This window comes from Corvus hawaiiensis, chromosome Z, assembly GCF_020740725.1.
Source record: "Corvus hawaiiensis isolate bCorHaw1 chromosome Z, bCorHaw1.pri.cur, whole genome shotgun sequence".
Taxonomy (NCBI): Eukaryota; Metazoa; Chordata; class Aves; order Passeriformes; family Corvidae; genus Corvus; species Corvus hawaiiensis.
Genome location: NC_063255.1, coordinates 33,535,408 through 33,548,774, shown reverse-complemented (window position 1 = coordinate 33,548,774; position 13,367 = coordinate 33,535,408). Strand labels below are relative to the sequence as shown.

Here is a 13,367-nt window from a genome sequence, read left to right as displayed (position 1 = left end):
CGCTGAGATTTGGCAGGACATCGCCGCCCGAGTAGAGAAGCTGACCGTGAAGGTTCGACACGTGGATGCGCACGTACCCAAGAGTCGGGCTAATGAAGAACATCGCAACAACGAGCAGGTGGACCAAGCTGCCAAGGTGAAAGTATCACAGGTGGATCTGGACTGGCAGCACAAGGGAGAATTATTCCTAGCTCGTTGGGCCCATGATGCCTCTGGTCATCAGGGGAGAGATGCAACATACCGATGGGCCCGTGACCGAGGGGTGGACCTTTCCATGGACAGCATCTCACAGGTCATCCACAGTTGTGAGACCTGTGCTGCAATCAAACAGGCCAAGCGGGTGAAGCCTCTGTGGTACGGTGGACGATGGTCAAAGTACAGGTATGATGAAGCCTGGCAAGTTGACTACATCACCCTTCCCCAAACCCGCCAAGGCAAGCACTACGTGTTGACCATGGTTGAAGCAACCACTGGATGGCTGGAGACCTACCCTGTGCCTCATGCTACAGCCCGGAACACCATCCTGGGCCTGGAAAAGCAAGTCCTGTGGAGACATGGCACCCCTGACAGGATCGAGTCAGACAACGGGACTCATTTTAAGAACAGCCTCATCAACACCTGGGCCAGAGAACACGGTATTGAATGGATATATCATATTCCTTATCATGCACCAGCTGCTGGAAAAGTTGAACGCTGCAATGGACTACTTAAAACTACCCTAAAGGCACTTGGTGGGGGGACCTTCAAAAATTGGGAAGTGAACTTAGCAAAGGCCACCTGGATAGTCAATACCCGAGGGTCCATCAATCGAGCTGGTCCTGCGAGTCTGAACCCTTGCACACAGTGGATGGAGACAGAGTCCCTGTGGTACACCTGAGAGGTATTTTAGGAAAGACTGACTGGATTAATCCCACCTCAGGCAAAGGCAAACCCATCCGTGGGATTGTCTTTGCTCAAGGACCTGGTTGCACTTGGTGGGTAATGCAGAAAGATGGGGAAACCCGTTGTGTACCACAAGGAGACCTAATCTTAGGTGAGAACGGTGTGTAGATTTCACTGTGTATATATATATATATATATGTATGTGTGTTTTAGAGTTTAAGAAGGTATTGATTTGGGATAATGTAGATGGTAATAGAATAAGGGGTGGATAATGTCCTGGGTTGCAGTGTATTCTATTACCATCCCCATCAGCTGTTGAAATCAGGTGGGGCAGTGTTTCCTTGCCTCCTCCCCCCAGACTATCTTTCTGTTAATTGCCCATCATTGTCCTGCAGCATGACTCAGAGATAACTCCCTCCGGACTATCTTTTGTTAATGAGCCTAATCAACACTTTGCCTCATGACTCATTACCCCATTGTGAGATGCTCCACCCAGAGGACTGCAGCCACCATTCTACCAGACTGCTACCACCACCCTGCCTAACAGGGTGTCAGGTTGTACCTTGACTCTGTCAGTTTGACAGTGTTTTCTTTTACCTTTTTTTCCCCTTTTCTTTAATTTCCATTAAATTGTTATTCTGACTTGGTGCCTCCCACTGGTTTGTTTTCAAACTAGCACAGTTTCTCAGATTTGTATTACAAGGATTGACGTTGCTTGTTATGTCTGCTTACACACTTTATTTACTATATGTATTTATATATAAACATAAACTACATTTATTTATGTAGTTCTTTACTATGTGAGCAGTGGAAGAGGGTGTTTGTGATGAGCCAGTCATAAGAGGACGTATCATTTTACTCAAGTAATGGTGCCAGGAGAGTGGAAACCACCAATCTGAATCGAGCCCTTGAAAAACATCCTTCTTAGATGGGTGCTGTGCTGGAGGGAAGTGTGAGGGGGACAGGCAGGATGGCAGCCAGAATTCACAAGGTCCCAGTTTAACACAGTCATCTACTCAGAGCAGAAGCAAAACAAGCCAGTTGTTAGGAATAGATATCTCTATCTTCCTACCATTTTAACAGGAAAAAAAGAAGATGCCAGGAGCTTTCAATAACCATGCTTTTCATGGTAAGCTGGAGAAACACAGCAATCCTGATCTGGAGCAGATGGTAAGGTGTGAGCTTCAACAGTTGTTGTGGGTTTTCCTATGTTTGCTTCTAAAATCTGAGAATGCACTTTCCCTTCTCACAGGTTTTTGGGGTTAGGTGGTTCAGTAAAGGGGCTCCCTATTACCAGCTTGGCATCCGGGGCTGGGCAGGTGGGAGATTTGAGCAGCTGGGCTCAGCCACATCATCACTGCGATCAGGTGTCCTTGACTTAGGGTGGAAGCAGATGTGTAAACAGAGTTCTGCTGCTTCTTAAAGGAATTAATTATTTCATTAAGAAGGGATGATGGGCTCTCAGATTAGGTCATTTTTCTTTTGGTTTGAAAGAGAAAACTAATGAGAAAAAAATTATAGCACCAAAATTTTACTGCTTTTTATTCCCCATTTTCCAACCCAGCTCTGGACTGGAAAGCTCAGCCCCTGGCCAGGCATATCTTTGCTCCTCAGTGATTTCCCCGAGGAGGTAGATAGCAAGTAAGGGAAAGAGAAAATTATAAGGCAGCAGACACAGGAAAAACAAACATACAAAAACGCTGTTATAATTAGATCCCTTCAACCACATCAGTGAGAAAACAGAAGGGTCTATGCATGCACCATAGTTACTGCCGACAGAGATACACGCTACAGGGAGGCACGCTACACCAGAGCCGCGCTACTTTGCGGGGCAGCAGCACCAGCGGCACCGCCGGCGCCCGGAGCACAGGGCACGGAGCAGAGCCTGCGGCCGGACACTGCCCCGGGACCCCGCTGCGACCCAGGGCGAGCGGGGCGGGGCAGCCTCTTGGCCCCCGCACCGCCGAAGGTGCCGGCGGAGCCCCTGGCAGCGCCCCCAGCCGCGGGAGCGCTCTCCACAAAATCGGATTCCTCGCCACAAGCCAATAATTACACACTCAGGAGAGGCATTGGTTGTTTATTTCAGAGCTGCGCGAGCTCCGTGGTATTCCAGAGATGGAGGGCGCCGTGCCGGCCTTGCTGCTACATTATTTACACGCACAAGTTAGGAGTCAGTGACTTCTCAAGTACAGCTCCGCTATCACGATTAGTCGGAAATTTCCATACCTTAATACACCCCAGATAATTTCTACGCATGCTCAGGGGAAGAGTTTTCACCTGGTCAGGGATTTTTTTATCTACAGGCGTGATTTTAAGTATCATAATGCACATAGTTCAGCTATAGGATACATGGAGCTTGAGTGTATTGCCAAGTTATCAATGTATGTAACATTAACATCTTGATTTACTACATCTGCACAGCTTGTTAGTTCCCGGATGTCCTGAACTAGACGATGCTAGCCGCTCCCTGTTCCACTGATTACGTCTCCTTTCTTGCTGATTAGGCTTGAAAGCATACAAAGATCTTACACTGAAGCACATCCTCACTTAAGGCAATCTTGATACACTCCACATTTTGGGACAGATGGGCAGGTCCGCCCTTCCCCCGGAGCAGCACGGGGATGCAGGCTCCCGCCGGCGGCACAAGCCCTCCTTCGTCCAGGATGCCTGCTGGGAATGCGCAGTGGGAGCTGGCAGCCAACGCGGGGGCGGGCCGCGAGTGCGCTGTGCTGGGGCGGCGGGTTCAAGTTCGGGGTGTCCCGCAGTGGGGAGCCTGTCCCCATACCCTGGGTGTCATGTGGGATCGCAACAACTGCAATCACATGTGAGGCTGTACTGTCCTGCCGTGTGATCTTTGAGGTCCCTTCCAACCCCAGCCATTCTATGGCTGAGTATTGTGTATACGTGTTTACTTTGCTTTATGACAGAGCTCACTAATCCAAGTTCTAAAAATAAAGTAAAAAAATTTTAAAAAAACAAACAAACGAATTCCAACACCGCAGTGTTGAAAGGAAATAGTAATTTCATAATGATGGCGTTTGACAGAAATCCAGCCACAAACAGCCACTGGGCTGTAGCGCAGCTTCACGGTGTTACAGCAGCCTTCAGCACGGTGCTGGTACTAAAACGCATCACCAGGCTTGTGCCATCGTTGGGACACTGCCCTGCTGTGAATTTTGTTCCCCTGATACTGACTGTTTCTGTTGGGAGAGGTAAGTTTCAAAAGGACCCAGCTGACTAGAATTTGGCCTTTAATTTCATTTAACTACTGTGAATTTAATTCTCTGCCCCACCCATGCACCTCCTGCTCCTTCCCCGTCTCTGACAGAGGGAATTCTTCAGAACACAAGATATATCAATATAAGTAGGATAAACCCCTATACACCCCTCAAATAAAGCAGACTCAAGGGAATTCATGAGAACTGCTGGAAAGAAACAGAAGGTACATTATGTGAAAAACAAGTATATTGCTCAGGAGCCATCCCTCTATGAAGATGAAGGCTGAGTTCTTCGAACCACATCATTTTGTCAGTTTCTGAAGCTGCTCCTCTCATGCCAAAGTGTCTATCAGAATAAGCTTTGACCATGTCAAAAAGCAGTGAGTAAGTACATTTCCTCAGCCACTGCCTATGAAGGCATGGCCCAGAGCCACACAGTCCAAAAGTCACTTCTTATTTTAAAACCAGATTTTGAGAAGCCCTGCAGCCATCCAGGAGCAGAAAGAAGACAGGCAGAGTGAAGAGATAAACTGGGGAGGATCAGAGGCAGCAGCAAGAGAAAGAGCAGAAAAAGGGAGGTTTTTCGTGTGGCATTACAGCAAGCACACCTGTGAAAAGGCTCTGCTGTTGCCTATTATTTTTAGTGGGGAGAAGGAAATATGAGCTCTCACCTCCAGGGAGAGATATGTTGGCATACTCCAGCACAACTGGAAAGACCAGTTTCAGTGTGGAAGAGAAGGAGCATAATTAATTAGGTTTTCAAGGCTGTATGCACTCTGCTGGGCTGCAGAGTCAGTTGCAGTGCCCCAGCTGTTAAAGCTTAAGGAATAATGTCCATCCAGCTTGCTGCCTGCACCTCCCCTTTCATTATAAAATGTTCACAAATCAAATTGCAGGCAAAGGCTTTTGTCCCCATGGCACACTGCTGCTAGTGCCAGTGGCACTGCTGCTGCCATGCCTGCCTTCATGTAGCAAGTAAGTGCTGATGGATGGCAAGGTGTGGAATGAAGGACAAAAGGCTCCCTAAATCTGCTTCTTAGCAAGAATTAGTGCTGCCCTACTCAACACCTTCTAATCCTGCTTTTGTGCTGCAGACTGGCTTGCCCACCTCACCTATGACAGGCATATGCTCTGCACGCACTGTTGTCTGCCACAAAAAGCTTGTAGTCACCAAAATGAAGCCCCTGCCTTTTGGCAGGAAAGTGGCCCGGACTCTGCAAATGCCCAGCTGATGGCACTGTGTCTTTGTCAGTCTGCCTGTCTGGAGGAGAGCAGTGGGTTACCTGCCTGTGATCAGTGCCTAGAAGGATTGCTGTAGCACCAATCATAGTCCATGACCTGCCATTTTTACCCTCCAGTTAACATTGAACAGGGGTGCTGGCACCTGAAAACTTTGCAGAGGAGGAAGCTCTTGTGCACACAGAGACCGTAGCCTGGGCACAACGGAGCTGGAGGCTGTGACATGGACAGTGTGCAGAAAAAATCACGTCGCCAGAGGTTTATGTCCAAAAAGGAGACAGAGGATTCCTGTAACTTTATTCATGAACAAAGAGAGAGGCCATGGGGCATTTCCCCCTGGGGTGTCTCAAATTGTTGGAGGATGCAGCCTCCTTTTTTCCTAATTTCCCAGCAGCATCACCCTCTTCCTTTCCCCATTGGCTAAGGTACCTGCAAGGTATGGACTCCCTGATCCGTGTACTGTATGCCTCTCTTAAGATACAACCCCCTTTTTGTATATTAAATGATATTCATATTCTATTAAGTCTTTGTTCTTCTTCTCTAAGTTCAGGAATTTAGCACGACCTTGGCTGAGCAGCAGTCCATGTCAATTAGTAGTATTTTCTGAAACTGATAATTTCGCCTGTTACTTACTTACCTACAAATCCCTGGCCCTGTCGACAAGCAGATTCACACAGTCTGTTTGTAAAGACACCTTCATCTTACTTCTTTCAAGAGCAATCCTGGCTCTCCTTTTGGGAGCTGTGGGTGGTCTGAAAGCCTGAGAAGCAGCTGGTGACAGCCCCACATCCTCCTCCCTAGGACAGCCAGCTATGACTGCAGCCGAACATCATCAGCACTTTCTAGTAAAGAAAGATTAGCCAGTCCTCTTCCACTTCCCCACAGTGTCTGCCTGCTCTGTGGGGGAGAATGAACCATGCTGCAATTAGTTGGAGATTTCCCATGCCCAAGGTGGTCACCCTGACCAGTGAAGAAGCTCCACAGCATGCTCCTCTAGAGGGTGCAGCTGTTGCCAGAGACCTGAAATGGAAATCAGACTGTCATAGTGCTCAAGAAAGCATCTGTGTACAGTGTACACCTTCCTTCACAGGAACAGGTGACTGCTGCTATTGCAATTTGGACGTGCCTGACTTGAAAAGCCTGCCATTTTCTGGCCAGCTGGTCAAACAGGCAGCTTGCTGATCACTGACAAGCATTTATAATTTATAGCATTTTTTACTGAATCCTCGTGGGGCCACGTCCTCTTTTTAAGTAGTTGCAGTTTTGCTCAGGCAAGTAGAGTTTTACTAAAGTTGTTGGGGACATTTGAAGTATTTTGTAAAAGATTTGAAGAGCAGAGAGAAGGCAAAGTGATGGAGGTTGCAAATTTGCAAGCATTTTTTCTGACTTTGCTGTGACCTGTGTTGTCTCAGGGCTTCTGCCACACCCCCACAAGCACCCCAGACCTGGGTATCAGCAGCACCCATCGCTGCACTTCCTGTCCCCACCATGCCCCAGTCTCCCTCAGTGCCTGCTCCTGCAGGCACCTCTCTGGCCCTGAGCTCCACAGCCCTCACCCACCTGGGGATGCTGAGGGTCCGTGCAGAAGAGGACACCATGTGATGGCTGCAGGGGCACACCCGCCATTAGAAGAGCCTGCATGTAGGTCTGTGTGCCCAGGGTCGTCAGGGTGTGCCACCTGCCAGCTGTGGCCTCGCAGAGGACAAGCAGGTAACAACACGTGGCACTATGCTCTGCTAAGGTCACTAACTGAAATAAATTTTAATTAAAAAGTGCCATGTGCTGAAAGCATTTAGGGCGCTCTTGGTTTTCATTTGAAAAGTGCAGTGAAATCCTGCAGAAACCAGTGTGAGTCTCCCCATGTTACTGGAGCCAGTGTGGAGTGCCTAACTTCCTCATGTCTTCTCAAAGTGAGCACTTCAAATCAGTGTTTAAATTGTAAGTGAATCCAAGACAAAACACATTCTAAAACAAAGCTTTAGGTTTTTTAGATCTGACTCTATCTATTCTATCTGTGAGTGAAATGTAGACAGATTGTATCTATGGGCTTGTTGCCTGTGCCAACGAGGGACCCTGCAACTAGCAATTCCACTTAAACGGTACTTGAATGAACTAGAACACACCATGCATAAGTCCTTTGGGTCCCTGTTCAAATAATTTTAGGGTGACATGGTTAAAAATACTTGATTGTGCATATCTGCTCTCCACTCTGCTTGTAGTGCAAGTAAGTGGGGGGCAGACAGAGCCAAGGGCAGTTGAAATTCCACCATAACATTTTATATTGGAGTCAGACCCCTGGTTTACCAAGCACTACACAGCGACCCACCTACACAGAGAGAGGAACTGCAGGATGGACATGCAAGGAGGTAGCAATACATCTGTGTCTTGTTGCTAGCATTAGGTACAAAGCAAGGTGATCAAAGTTTAAAATAGCAGCAGAAATACACGGCCATTGACTGATCCTGTAAAAGGCAGGACAGAGATTGGAAGCTGTTGTCCATTTGCCTACCTTCACTGAAGTTACTGGGGCAAGCCAGTGCTGCAGAATGCACACAGCTTCCATTTTCTTTCCTTGAGGATGTTTAAACTATGAGACAAAAAATTTGACATCTAGCTTGAAAAAGAACCAAGAGAGAGAGAGAGAGAGAAGTATGGGGAACTTTGTCCCAGATGACAGAAGCAAGAGTCAGAGCATAAACATGACTGTGGGACACCTCAGGTTCCAGGAGAGCTGGAAGAGGAGAGAAATATCATGGAGGCAAGGCCTGGGTGGGGGAGAGGTATAGATTATACATAGAGCTCAAGGCTGGGTCCAAAGGTTTGGTTTTGGAAAATCACAGAGAACAGCAGAGCTGAACAGAGGCACAGCTGGGTGATGTTTGGGTAGGTGAAGACAAGCAGTGTAAGGTAAACAAGTGGAAGGGAAGTGGCTGAGCATGTGGACAGCAAAAGCACAGGGTGAGTTTTATGTGTGGCATGAAGATCAACTGTCTGTTCAAAGAATAGAAAAAAATAGGACTGCAGCAATTGAGGTGAGGTAAGAAAGGTGATTCAGGGATGTGATCCTCAAGGACAAAAAGACAGTCATAAAAGGGTTAGAAGTCACATTTCTGCACTTCTGTGAAGGCAGTGTTGCATATATTTGTGTGACCACTTCAGGAAGCAGTAATGGATGAAGGATCTGACCCTTTAACTTCTCAGATCTTGCAGTGAATTCTGGCTGCACAGCAAAAGAAGATTCACAGCAGGAAAAAAACCACAGCACTTTTTGGGCTTGATGAGCCATAAATCTCCTTAAGGAGAAGAAGCTGGGGAGCATGAAAGGGTGTTATAATCCTGTCCTACACTTACTATAACTGAAACTCGGAGGCAGCAGATCACCTTTGCCCCAAATGCTAATTTTCTGCTACCTCCCAGAGAGCAATAACCTTGGGTTGCAGTCTGATAAGGAGGAGGAAAGGACAGGAGCTGGGGGAGGTCAAGTACTGTCAATGCCAGTGCTTTGTGCACAGTCTTCTGGCTCTGGACTGGGCCAGTCAGGAGGTGAGCTTCTCATCTGTTCACACTTCTGGCAGCACTCATAGGCTGGCTGTGTCCAGTAAAAAATCATGTCAGGTGTGTGCACCACAGGCTGTGGGGGGGACAAACGCTGACACAAATCAGCCCTGCCTTGGAGGAGGAGAGAAGTGGGGCACACAGGGTTGACATCTGTCAGAAAGTCATCAAGCTGGCAACAGTCCTTTAGGCAAGAGGCTGGCAAAGCTCACAGCAATCCTGGCACATTGTGAGTCCACCCTCCGGGCAGGCTCAGAAGGCAGGGGGCGGGGCACTGAGAGAATAGATCTCAGGAAGGGTCACTGGAAGCCATACCACCCAGCTGCAGCACCACATCTCATCTCAGAATAAGGCTTTTCAGGGCTGGAGCTGGCCCAAGAGGTGCCTTTGAAGACTGGAGACTTCATTGCACTAGGATTATTTTTGTGGTGAAAGATTTCATGTCGTGGGCTCTAATAAGATGAACTGCCCTTTGCTGGTTTGTTAAAAACCTAGATTAGATATAAAAGAGAGCAGTTTGTTCTTACAGGAGAAACTAGAGCAGAAAAAAATGTTGCCTTTTCCTTTCAGAGAGCTGCATTGTTTCCAGTTAGGACCGTGACAGAGAGCACCATTGCTGGGGAGCTTCCAAACCCAGGGAGTGCTGTGCATCCATGCATGCTGTGGGAAGCAGTTGTACATTGTCGGGGCATTAAAGAGCATTAAATTACATTCCCTAACGGGCTCTGAGCTGCTGGTCCTCCATTTTCTAGGAGCTGACTCAAACAGTCGAGCATGGCTGGTTTGGTTTCCTGATCTTCATGCGTAGGGGTAAGAACAGGCCTAGTGCCCCACAGGAATAAATATGGCTCAATGCACACTGAGTTGAGCTGAGCTGAGTTATTTATGGAGGATATGGCAGAGCCAATGTGCTGCTGAACAGCCATGGTGCTTCTCCCAGCTGAGGTCTGTGAGGGAAGCTGTGGGCAGCCTAAAACCTTCACAGCTGGCATGTGTAACCATGCCCTTCTGGCTCTGCTTGGGGGAAGGGGACATGGAAAATTTTCTCATCAGCACGGGTCTGAGCAGAGAAATTGCTCCTGCTGACAGCCCCCAGTGAAAATCATTTGCTGGCTTCTTTGTAGTATTGCTTAATAGAACGCACAATGAGTTTCAGTGAATATGCATTTCCTGTGATGCTATTTTGGTGTCAAAATTACTCTATCAGCAGCCTGTTTAAAATGGGGTTATGATGGAGCACCGGTATTATTAGCTAATTGTGCCTGCTAGTCTGTGGCTCTGTATTTCACAGTCATATTACAATGGTTGGATGATGGGCTCTGCAGCCAGGATACTTTTAATTCCCCCTGGATTTTATTATTGTGACTGCAAAGGAAGGAACAGAATAGCAGATGAAGCTGTTGCTGTTTAGGCTTATGATGCTGCCTGTGCCTGGTACTGAGCTGTGCCCTTAGGCTGAATGAGTTGGCAGGACTCATCTGCAAGAGTGAAAACAAAAATTTTGTATTTGTCTAGGTTTTGTGATACAAAAAATTTTAACCCTTTGACTCAGGAGCAGCTGCTCTTTTTTTTTCCAAAGAGTAGACTACTTCAGTGTGAAGTGCTAGTAAGTTTTAACAGCTTCCACCTGCACAAGCACACCACAGGGATATCTGGACATATGTGACATACTCAGTACCCCGTGCCTAATGTGTTACCACTATCACACCAAGGTGCTCTGTGTCCTAGCCTGCAACACTGCATCATTTATTACCAGACCTTCTTAACATTTTTTGTATCAGAACAAGCAGCAAGGACAGCTCTTCCCCCTTGCAAAAGTAAGACACTCAAGGGAGGGTCTCTCCAAAATCTCCTTCTGCTGCAAATCCAATGATGATCAGACAGAAAGAGCTCATTTGTCTTCATAGGACTTTTCCAAACACTTCCATGCAAATGCTTAATTCTAGCCAAAGCAACTTAGTTTTGGGTTTTTTAAATTTTTTTTTTTTATTTCCAGCAACAGCTGTGTTCATTACAGCAGCTGTAATTGGTAAAGGCAAGCACAAATACTCACCCTGCAAAGAAACACTTCACTGCCATCCCTCCAGTAAGCATGGTATAGATAATGTTCTTGGATCCCCTCTGGGCTTTCCACTTCAGAGGAGGGTCTCTGAGTTCTGGCACTTCATTGCTACTTTACTGCCCTTTCCAGATTAGATTTTCCATTGCCTTTTCCCTACTTACTGCTTTTCTACCCTGATCCCTCCAGTAATAGTAGCTGGAAAAGATCCACAGGACCTTAATGGCTGTGGGCAGAGCTACAAGGTACATGCAAATAGAAGGCTGGCCCACAGCAGCCTGGACACCAAACAAGGTTTCCCCATTGCTGGGACTTACCCCAACTGATGTCCTGCCTCTGGCTTGGCAGGTCATCAGTCCATTCCCTCCTTCCCCCCAGTTCCTTCACCATGTCATGGCTGGAGCCCTTCTGGAGCCCCACCACAGTGTGTGACCACATATCAAATGTTTAGCTTATTTCAAACAAGAGTTCATTTGCCCCTGTGGCTTAAAACCTCAATGTGTGCTTTTTACTTGCCTTGTTATGTGCTATTCTTAAACTAAGTTCAGATGGTGATTATGGAAAGGTGGGGGGTCCTGGCCCATGAACACACTGTAGAGTTCTCCTACACTCTTCATTCAAGCTTTGATTCCTTATTATTTCTTCCAGAAGCTTAATAGCTTTTCAAGCTGTTCATCTTCTGGGAAATTCAGACCTGCAAGCACTTACGCTGGTCTTTTGGGGGAAAAAATTGTATTTTTATAAAGCTGTCAAGCTTCATCTTCATCATAAACAGCATGAACCTCATATGCTCTTCTGGCAGGCTGGTCTCCTGCTGCAATGCAATACAAATCCTTCTGAGGTTTTCTTGTCCTTATGTTGTCCCATAATGCACAGATCCAACACCACAGCTTTCAAAAGCAAGCTGTGATACTCCTCGCCTGGAGGCAGTAGAGCTTCTGTGACCATAAGAAGGAAGAACTCCTCGGCAGCCCTCCTACCCAACCTTTCAGAACAGGCAGCAAACTCATGCTCTGAAATGCTTTTCCTTCATTCAGCAATGTTCAACACCAGGTACTAAAGTTAGGTTTCTTGTTGTCACTAGGGATAGTGCAATTTTGAGAGATTTGAAAGAGACCCAGCACCCTTCCAACAAGTGGATTTTTCTTCTTGCAGAAAGCAGGCACAGTGAACTACCAAGACCCAGTAAAGGACTGGAGATGATTTTCTAGTGGAGGATTGAGTTTTCAGATATTTTAACTCTCAGAAGAGGAATGAGTCTGAGGTGTTCACATCTGTATAATCTCCCTTGCATGGGTTGCAACTTCCACCCAATTCATTGCCTCTTGAAGCTGCAGAGAGGTATTTTTAGATCCCAATTTCACACACAGCCTTACCTGCCCCTATTTCATTCATCCATCCTCCTGCGGTATCTGAGTGCCGACTGATCTTTAATGTACTTGGCCTTCATGGTATCCCCTTCCTTGAAGAAAGCGAGGCATGAAGAGAGCAAGTGTAGGTCCCAGGCTACAGAGGAGGTCTGTGGTGGAGCAGCAGTGTGTTGGCCCCAGGCAGGTGTCCAGATCTTTGAGCCATCCTTTTCTCACCTGGAAGCAAAGGTGGGGGAACATGGCAGGCCCTTGCAATCAGAAGTAGCTAGACCACCCTACTCCATCTGGCATCGCCAATGACTAGCAAATGTTCTTTGTCTAAGGTTTGTGTTCAGGACTTAATAGTTAAAACTAGAATACAAGTAAGAGCTATCAGAAAAGTAAGTAAAAACAGGGGACATCTTATCACTATTTCTGAGACTGTGGCAGCCTTTTCCTAGGGCACAGGGTTCAGGTCTGTGATTTCTTCTTCAGAGGACTGCAGTGTGAAATGCCTGCTCACCCATTTATTTGTCTCCCGCTTGATTACTGTCAGCTGAGGTAGTGAGATACTACAATTCAGTAGCTTCTGTCACAGGCTTTATTTCTAGCTTTGACTGCTCTGGCAAGGGTCTCAGAAAATATGCTCTGGTGCTGGATTTTCTTCCATTTTATTTTTAGTGTATCTAAGGTAAACAAGAGTAAGCACTAGATGAAGATTATGCAGTAATCTGCAGTAATCTGTCAGAAAAACAGCCTTTTTAGGTTTTCTGTGTGCAGAAGTGCAAGCTCCATCCATTTCACACATTCTTAATTTAAACAGTAATTAGAAATTCTAAATAATCTCTCCCTAGGCACTAGCTAATCTTCATTAAACATCTAAATACCAGTGACTAAAACTGGGTCAGCTCCTTAGTGGCCTGCGGTGGAGGGAAGGAGCCATGCCAGACTCCAGTAGCACAGGATCTGGGCTCCCTTGCTCAGAGAAGGATCCCTTTTGCTGCACACTAAATGCTGCATAGAGAGGGCCCCATCCTCTCCATGCAGAAGAGCTTGTTCAGTGGC

General features: G+C 46.9%; 1 protein-coding gene across 5 annotated transcripts in view; it reads right to left on the bottom strand.

Annotated features, from left to right (window-relative positions):
• Nucleotides 1–2,942: 2,942 nt before the first annotated feature.
• The window catches only part of SLC44A1 (solute carrier family 44 member 1), an 83,356-nt gene continuing 72,931 nt past the window's right edge, over nt 2,943–13,367 (bottom strand). For 2 of the 5 annotated variants that reach the window (XM_048290768.1, XM_048290769.1), the window contains exon 17: nt 2,943–12,539. The gene's annotated coding sequence lies outside the window, so the exon portion shown is untranslated. The remainder of the gene's footprint in view (nt 12,540–13,367) is intronic. The other 3 variants (XR_007200785.1, XR_007200784.1, XR_007200786.1) reach the window with 3 other exon arrangements.